This window comes from Enoplosus armatus, chromosome 10 (genome assembly GCF_043641665.1).
Source record: "Enoplosus armatus isolate fEnoArm2 chromosome 10, fEnoArm2.hap1, whole genome shotgun sequence".
NCBI lineage: Eukaryota > Metazoa > Chordata > Actinopteri > Centrarchiformes > Enoplosidae > Enoplosus > Enoplosus armatus.
In genome coordinates, this window is record NC_092189.1 from 14,317,042 (window position 1) to 14,326,782 (window position 9,741).

A 9,741-nucleotide genomic window follows, 5' to 3' on the forward strand; every position below is an offset into this window, starting at 1 on the left:
ATCTGAGTCTATAGAGCCTGGAAGCTGTTCCCCTGAAAATAGTGCTTCAATCTTGCTAATAGGAGTTGGTTTTTCAGCATCAGATGTCACAGTCTCTAGTTGACATGCATCTCTCTGTGCATTAGAGTCTGCCAGTGAGTTTGAAGTGAGGAAGGTGACAGCACACTCCACCAAACTCTCATATCTCGTCTCTTCTTCTTGTTCCCCATCCTCTACCTCTTTAACCATAATCTCCTCTCTTCTTTCCTTCTCCTCTGCTTCTTTTTGGGCCTTGAGTGCATCCAGCTGTTGCTTGTAGCGCTGCAGTTCCTCTCCCTGGCTGAGGAGGGCACTCTCCTTCTCTTGCAGCTCAGCCAGAAGGCCAGAGATGTGCTGACTCTGCTTCTCAAAGGCCATGGTTAGCTGCTTCGTCTGACGTGTCACCTGAGAAGAAAATACAGATTAGAGGACAGAGGAATGTTGAAGAAAATGCGTCATAAGCCGCAACAGCCAGAGCTTTACTGTGTTTTAACAACAGCTACATAGCACATTTCAAAAAAGCAAGTTCACGTTTCAGTGTTGAAGTCTGCTGAAAAAGTTATATACTTCCTTTATTGAGTCAATACTAACATTTGCTAATATCTCTTGATTTGGTCATCTCAATCTAGAAACCAAAAGCCATCTAGGAAAAATTGTGAATGCATGCCGGTAAATCACTGCTGTACATTCAAATTTGCCACTTGTGAGTCAGGGCAGTCACAGAAAGCTCAGGTCGTCTTACTGGACTCCCAGCACCGTTTACACAAAGAGAATTCGCTTCCATCAGGATGGAGGTTTGCTTCCTTAGAGGAGGCAATAACAGACATGTGAGTCTTACAGCTACTGTTGTACATGTGTAATTTGGCCTCCTCCCTTGGTTACTGTGACATACAATAAAAGCAGTGACACATGAATACAGTCACAGGCTTGTAATTACACGTGTGCAGCATGTAGGTATTGTAGAGTACTTTTGATCACAACTGGGGATCGAAACTAGACATCTTATATTTGCCAAACCCCATAATTACCTATTTGTGAGTTGCCTCCTCACAATCCAAGTGTTATGATTTAGTATATAATACCATAGTTTTATTTGTAACTTATCAATATCATTTTTTTTTTTACTTAGGCTAGACTAACTTAATGTACTCAACTGTATATCCACCATTATTTACCTGGCTCTGCAGGGCCTCCAGTTTAACCTGGTACTGGTTAGCACGTTCTGTCTCCTTTGAATTCTCCTGGTGCAGACGCTCCATCTCTTTCACAAAATCTGAGGGGACAGGCTCATCCTTCTGGAGCTCAGAGAGTGCCTTTCTGTTGTCTGAGAAGGAAGACCCTCCCAGATAGTTTTGTCTGGTGTCTTCCAGGTCAGAGGCCACTTGACCTATTTGCCCCTCATCTGACAGAGGTAAGCATTCAGGATCTATCACTGTTAGCTCTTCCTGAATGAGATCTGCTGTTGCCTGAGATACAAGCATGTTGCGTTGGTTGGCGGACTGACAGAAGAGGAGGTGCTGCTCTGGCGAAGGGAGGAGCTTGTTGTCGCAGCGAACCGTGTTGGAATTGAGCTCATCATCATGGAGAGTCAGGTACGTCAGTGGGCTGTTGGCAACTGAGAGTTTCTCCTCGTCCAGTGAGTCTTCGTTTCTGCTGCGCTTTAGTTCTTCCAATTCAGCTTTAAGTTCTTCCAGTTTTGTGCTCAGCTCCTTCTTTACATCTAAGTCTTTGTTTGTTATTTGGTTCCTCTCCTCTTCCTCTCTCTTCCTCTCTTCTCGCTCTAAAACCAGCTGGGCCTTCACCTCTGCTAGCTGTTTCTTTAGCTGTATATTAAGCTCTATCATTTCACTCTCACGGTCTTCCAGAGCTTTGTTTTTCTCCTCCTCCTGTTCCTCTCTCTCATTCTTTTCCCTTTCCTCCCTTCCTCTCTTCATCTCTGTCTCCAAAGCAGCAATGGCCTTCCTCAACCTCTCCGTTTCAGCCCTCTCACTCTCCAGCTGTGCCCTCCATTCCTTGTCCTGCTCCTCCTTCTCTACAGCCTGGCCTGCATGTTTGCGGCTGAGCTGTTTGAGCCGGGTCCTGGCTTCTGCTTCGGCCCGCCGTTGGGCTTCCAGGTCCTCAAGACGTTTCTGCAGCTCTTCACGTGCGTCATGTAGCTCTAAACGCAGTGTGGCATTCTCCCTCTTGAGGTCTTCGGAGGCCATGGCCTGCTCGGACTTGAGAGAAGGTGTCTTTTCAGCAGAAAGTGAACGATCACTATCCATAGAGGTGTTTGTGGGCGTACCAGCAGCAGAGTGAGAGGAAATAGAGAGTACATGATCAAATGTGGAGTGTTTGTTTGTCCCAGAGCTGTCGCACTCTATCGCCTCATTTCTACTCTTGTTCTCCTCCTTGATACTTTTTCTTCTGTGTCCTCCCCCTTGTAAACACTCAGAGTCTGTGGAGATAAGGACAGGGATGTGTTCTGAGTCGATGCCTTCTCCTGGCTCTCTGTCAGAGGGGTAAGATGCTGTAATCTCTGCCCTTCTCTTATCCACATCCTCTTCGTCTTCCCGCTTCTGCTCAACTTGGGTGGCAGCAATGGGCCTCTTGATGTGAGTTGACGGCCGAGAATGAAGAGAGAAAGAAGGTTGAGGGGAGAAACTCTGTCCAACAGGGCAAAACTGGACAGGTTGTGGAAGGGGTGCTGGGGCAACTTTTTGCTCTGGAATTAAAAAGGAAAGAGATACAAAAAGGCATGAATAAAAGATGACTTTTTTAACTACAGACCACACATGCACTAAGAAATAATGGAAGAAAAGCAGTAAAGAAAGAGCCTATCTGTCTTTTTTTAATGAACACATTACTGGAAAAGTTACTTGTATATTGAGTTGGGGAAATGGATGGTGTATTGTTGACCAGCAGGAGGCAGCACTGGGATAAGAGTCTTCTGTGTTTGAGGGGAATTAACATGGCATGTACTGTACAGCATACATGAATGTCAAGTACTTAGTCATTAGGACTCATCCACTTAAATAATTAATGTCCATCATTTCTTTTCTTTACAAAATCATAAATCAATCAACGGGGCGGCAAAATTACAAGGAGTCCAGCAGAGGACACTGGTAGAGTCCTGCTGTAGTGTCTTTCAGCAAGACACTGAATCCCTACCAACTCCTGACCTCTGACCTGCCTGTGGAGGAAGGAAAGAGAAAATAAAATCCCTCTACAAGAAGTCTAGTTTTCATAACATATTACATTAACATAATTGTTATCAGTACATATGCCATGACCGATAAATGTCATGGATTTGTCCTCTCTCCCACCCACAACCTGCTTCTCACCCTGCAGTTCTTTGAGGAGTCGAAGGGCGTCGGTTCGCTCCTCTGCCAGTCTCCTCCCCTCCTCCTCCAGAGCTCGCTCTCTCTTCCTGCCCTGTTCCAGACTCACTGCCACACCCTCCGCCTCACGCACCGCTTCCTAATGCGAGGATGAAAAAAACAAATGGGGTGGATTGAATCCAGTCAAATGGTCAGACTAGTTGGACTGACTAGTTGGATTGATAAGTTATCAGTTGAATCTTTATTATCCATAGCATGGTCGGTTTTGACAGACCATTGTTATAGTTTATAATTCGCCAAAAGTCTCATTTTAATATTTGCACCTGGATGTTTGTATTTGTGCAGCTGGACTTCACTTCACTTCTATTCCAGATAAGGAATACCTGTGTAAGAGCTTTGTATTGAGAGCTACATATAAACACAGTGTCATAATAGCAACAAAGCACAAATAAGCCACAGATAAAGGCAGCACTAGTGCTGATGTTGCAAGCTGGTACACTACACATGTAATGGCCTACCACAAACAAACTACTCTGGAGTATTAAACATCCTCTGCAGTGTGGCTATATCGACCTTTGGTCTGGTGGTCTGGTAGTTTTAGCATGATGCATAAGGACAGAAAAGCTTTCCTTGTGTGCAAGTTGCGCAGTTCACCATCCAGATTCGGTATTTTACAGTTGTGTTTTTTCGAGTACAGTAGGATACGAAGGTTCATTCCTTGCCAAAGTGACTGGTAAGGGAGGCAGTATAAGAAATGAATATCATCTTTGTAGCTCTGTGAAATGCTCTGTAATGCTACACTCAATTAAAACATAATACTGATGATTGAAGGAGCCATAATTTACTTATTATTTATTTACAGTTCACTTCAAAATCTAAGACTGACATATGGCACATTAAGATGTTTAAAAATGTATGGAGTTCATTACATACCCACTGCTCAGCTAATGAATAATTGACAGATGCAGCACTCACTGTGTGTGTGTGTGTGTGTGTGTGTGTGTGTGTGTGTGTGTGTGTGTGTTACCGTCAATTTGGCTTGTGTCTGTGCCTCTTTCTTCTGGCTCTCCTGCAGCTGTCCCTCTGTCCACTTCAGTTTCTCTTTCAGAGTGTCCAACTCTTTGTCCAACACCTGCTTCTGTAGAGACAGCTGATAGAGGATATCAAGATTCAGTAGCTGCTAGAAAACAGGCAAAAATGAAATCAAAGGGCATCAGAGGGAAAGGATATGAGAAAAAGATGGAGGTAAGAGGTAAAAACAACCAAGAAGAAATAAAGAAATTAATGGCTGTTGTTGTAGGTGCAGGAATGACGACCAGTGAAGGGAACGGGAAGCAGGACAGCAATCAGTGATCAATAGCGAGCATAAGCTGTGTCTGACGTATCGTCTACTGTACCTCTCTGGGGAAAGTAATGAAGACTTAACAAGCTGATCTCAGCACTCTTCATCCATTCTGCACATTATCTCATGTCATGGTACAAGTAAACCGTGTTAAAAGTAGCATTAGAATTACTTTATATTTATAATTATAACATTATTGATCCAGTTTTTGTGATCACAATATATTTAAAAATCCAACAAATCGGCTGTTACCTGCATTACTTTCTTCAGCCTTCTCAGATTCATTACTCTTCCGTCTTATGCTACCTTCATGTCATGCTGGAAATAGTAACATGTACAGTACAGTGTACATGAAACAACAAACAAGGTGGTAAATATAACTCACTGTGGCAACTCAATGCTGTAGGTTTTGTCTTTTAAAGACAAACCTTAGAGGTTTTTGTGGTGGTCATTAATTAGACATCTTCTGACACGAATATGGGCTTTGTTCTACAATAATTATTGATCCAAGAATTGTAAGAAAGCCCAGGACAGGTATTTTAGAAAGCAAATTTCATTATATATGTAGTGTTCCCAGGAAGTAGTTCATCACTATTTAGATAAGTCGCAGGGACTCAACACTGCTCATGAATTATGTCTACATGCAAATCAAATCAGCGGATCATTTTGAGTTTTCTGTGACAGTAACCTTCTTTGAGATTACCGGTTTTTCCAGTTTCTTTGGAGAATTTATGCAAATGTTCCTTCAGCACACAAGGCTGTAATGATATGCTGTTTGACAATGATTTTATCACTCCATTTACTGCATTCAAAGAATTTATTTAAAAAACATATGCGTTACACATGATTGACACTGCATGCATGTGTAAACTTTAAGTTTCACAAAGAGCAGCGTAAATTGGTCACTTGGGTATGAAATATGCACTGCCAGCAGCAGAATGTCACTGATTTTGTATGCGATTCGATTCAACACAAACTGTGCCTCTATTGTGTGTTTACTCTCATACTTATCAGATATAACACGATAACATCTGTGTGGTTTACAAAGGGTTTACAGTAAGGTCTCAAGGGACACTGTGGATAGAATGAATGCTCATTGTTTTGAATTTTTAAACCGTGCCTAAAAGCATAGGAATTAAGTCAAGGAACTATTTTTTTTGTATGTGTGAAGAGGCTCCCCCTTGTGCTCAGTTTAAAATTTGTTTTATTGTTCTGCTGGTGAAAAAAAGAAATATTACAGCATTCCTTCACATAAAGGAAATCCAAATACAAAGAACAAAAATTACAACACCATGTCTTAAAACACAAACACACTCCTCCTTCTCCACATTCATGCAACTTGCCTCAACACACCTTCATACAAATTCCATCTATTTTCACCCTCATCCCGCAGCCATGCCGTCAAGCCTCTCTTAGTAAGAACTCTGACTATTTCTCACACAAGTTACGAGTTATGAGTTTGTTTCATGCTTCCATAACCAAAGCATTCTGCACCGTCAAACGCAGTCACACGGTCATTACCTTCACTGCTCAACCTTTCCAGTGGGGAGAAACCGAGAGGAGAGGAGGACGAAGCAGAGAGGGGAGCGGGTGGGGGTGGGGAGGGGAGAAACAGAAACACAGAGAGCAAGAGAGTGAAACAGAGAGTGAGAGAAAACAACAAGGGCAAGTTGCAAGCGTGGGAGAAGAAGTGAGATAAGTGTATTGACCTTTGGGATAAATAATATAAGTCCCAGGAGAAAGAGAGGGAGAGAGAAGGGATATAGAAAGCAGGAAAGAGAAACAGGAAATAGCTGATCAAACAGAGCAGACATATGAACCAAAATACAAACAATATGTACAGCATATAATTTTGGTCCTCAGTTTCCAGTGCAGATCTGAGTTAAAGGCTTTATCTTGGCAAACTTATGTGTATGAAAATGCATATTAGAGGGCTTCCTTTCTTTGTTCATGATTTTGTGACCTTGGGTGTGTGTGTGTGCGTGTTCACCTTGTCAGCCTGGGCCTGCAGGGCATTGTGGAGCGTCCTGGCCTGCTGGAGCTCCTGGTTGAGCTTATTCACCTCCTGCTGATGCTGCTTCTCCAGGCACTGCCTCTCCTTCTGAAGCTCCGTCAAATCCTGGAGGCAACACACAACAAAATACTGCATGTGATACAAATTTATTTTTTCTAAGAATGGATTGAACAAAAAGCAAGTTGGGCACAAATCTGAATATCTGAAAAAAGTTGTTTCTCTCAATCTTTCACCTGTCCACATCATCTGTCTCACCCTCTGATGCTGTTTCTCCAGCTCCTTAGAGCGTTGTTGGTGTTGTATTCGGCTGCTCTCTGCATTTTGCCTCTGACACTTCAGCTCCTCTTGTAGCTGCTTCAGCCTTTGCTCAGCTCCTGATGCCTGCAACACAAACACACACAACATATTCTCTTTAATACTGACAATAAGACAAATTTGGGGATCATTATATTCACTGCGATCACTGGCTTAGAGTTTGCATCCTACCAAAGATATTGTAATTACAATACAGCAATTAGTCACATATTCATTTTTTTATACATGTAAATGGTCAAATTTGTGTGCATGTCTGTGTCTTTGTGTAAGTAACTCACTTCTCTAATGCTGTTTTATTGACTTGCTTTCGTGTGACGTGTTTTACACAATTAATTTAATCTTGTGATGCTGATTAGGGTTCTGCATTGCACATTCTAGCATCAGGAAAGCATTAACATTTAGCACAGTTACGCTTAACAAACAAGACAATTAATGGGAGAATTGGCAGCCTCTCCCAGTCTCTCCTCTGCATTGTTTGCCAAAAGCTTAGATTTCACAAAATATCAGCCAGATTGTTTTACAGCGCAGAACAGAACAAAGGCACTGTTTTTTCACAGTTCCTGATAAAAACCTACCGTGTAACAAGTAAAATATTCCCAACATGTTTGTCATTATCAGGAAAGTCAAAGAGAAATGTTTTGACAAATGAGGACACCAATTTTGTGAAAAAAGACACAGGGCTAACAGGAAATACAGAACATTAGCACTGGTATGAAACGCATTTGTTTTCAATAGTAGTAGTATGTGTTTTTACCCGTTCACTCTCCTGGGCCATGCGTGTGTGTGCCAGACTGAGCTCGTCGCGGGCTCTCTGAACGCTGAGCTCCCGGGCGGCGAGCTCCTTCTTGTTTTGCACCATTTCGTTCTGAATTGACTTCAACGTCCCGGCCTTCGCACACAGCTCCTCCTCCAGAGCAGACAGACGACTCCGCATTTCTGATAAAGATACTGGTGGATGGACCAGACACATAGAGACATACTGGTTAATAAGCTCATTTTGGGTATAAAACCAGGTATCAGAAGAACTGATTTAACCTCAACACACTTTAAGTACACCACCAAGACATAACTAAAAAGCAAAACGAAATATTTTAAAATAAATGTAAATAAACAGAGTTTGAAACCATCAATGGAGGACTTAGGGGTGGACTAAGAAAAAGGACAACAGGAAATTCATTCTTGAGGCACAAAAAATCTTGTATGCAAGTCCTGTAAATATTTGAATTAGTGTAGACTTTAAACAGGGGAAAGGTGGCTGAGGGAATTTAGAGTGACAGAGACAACAGGGGAGAGGAAATACGGGGAAAACATATTTTAAACAATTTTCCCAAAAATCAACATCATCACTAAAATACCTTGATTTCTTACAACTGACCACCAACAGTCAACACCACAGCAGCAACACACAGTTGGAGTCTTTACAAATGGGGTCATTCAATTCATACCAACAAGTTTATTGACGACCACAGCTGTTGTAACTCTGTATGATACTTTCACCAAGCCTGTGAGTGTCAGGCTACTGATTTCCAAAGCCAGGGATGAAATCAATTTTCTGTCTGTCCAGTGTGTTGTCCTGTATCTTTTTCCTGTTGCTTTAATTTCACAAAACTGTTCAACTTTACTTCAAGTAAAGAGCTGCAACACAATGAAGCATCTAAAATTATCAACGTCACCACCTTCACTTAACTACACAGAAAAAAGAATAATCTAATAATAAAAATGTAATGTTTTTGTAATGAAATTTTCTTTTAACCATCTATTGTAAAATCTGTATGTGTATATTTGTTTTGTACAGATATAATTAACATTGCATTTGGTTGTACTACTACTCTAAAATGAACCTAGATTTTTACATTTATACAACCCCATTAAGAAGCAAATGTAAATAAATGCTGGAACGTATACATGTGTGACTTAAATTTGTACAGTGGAGAGGAGCATAATAAAAACACAACAGCAAAAAGCCAGCAAAAAAAGCACACCTAATGTAAACACTGCACCACCCCTCCCCCCCTGTGTCCAGGCAGCTAAAAGAAACATTTATTGTTTCACATTGAACTGTCCCCTTCCTCCTCTGAGCAAACACACATACATACACAGAGTGGAGCCGAGAGAAAGAGGAGTGTTATATCACAATTATAAAGTGTACTAAGAGCCACTCTACATCGTGAAGCTGGCCTGGGAGCAAGTGAAGGAGTCTCTGGCTGAGCCAGTGATTTCTACACAACCTGTTATGTAACAAGTGTTGTTGAGGTTACACAGAGTACATGAGATTCAGGATTACTGCTCAGCCCAAGATCACACGTAACACTAAAATGAGTAACTGACAGTATATCAGTCCTGATGTAAATATGGAAATTGGAGCCATTTCTTAAAAGGTTAAAGATAGCTATATTATATATTATATGACTTTATATATATATATATATATATATAGATAGACCCTACTTTCCTCTTTTCATGTGATATGTTGACAATAGACAATAAGAAAAACACCAGCCTCATCATTTCAGGCCTTCCAAAATCACACTTTGGCCAATAAACAACAGTCAACTCTAAGCAATTCTGACTAGAGTTGGCTGGCCATCTCTCAAAGTCAAAATTCAAGACCAGCTGTGACTGAGCTTTTGCTGCTGTGGCCCCCAGGCTCTGGAACAGCCTTCTTATTGACATTAGATTGGTCAACAATACTGACTGTTGTCAACAGCATCTGAAAACCTATTTGTACAGAC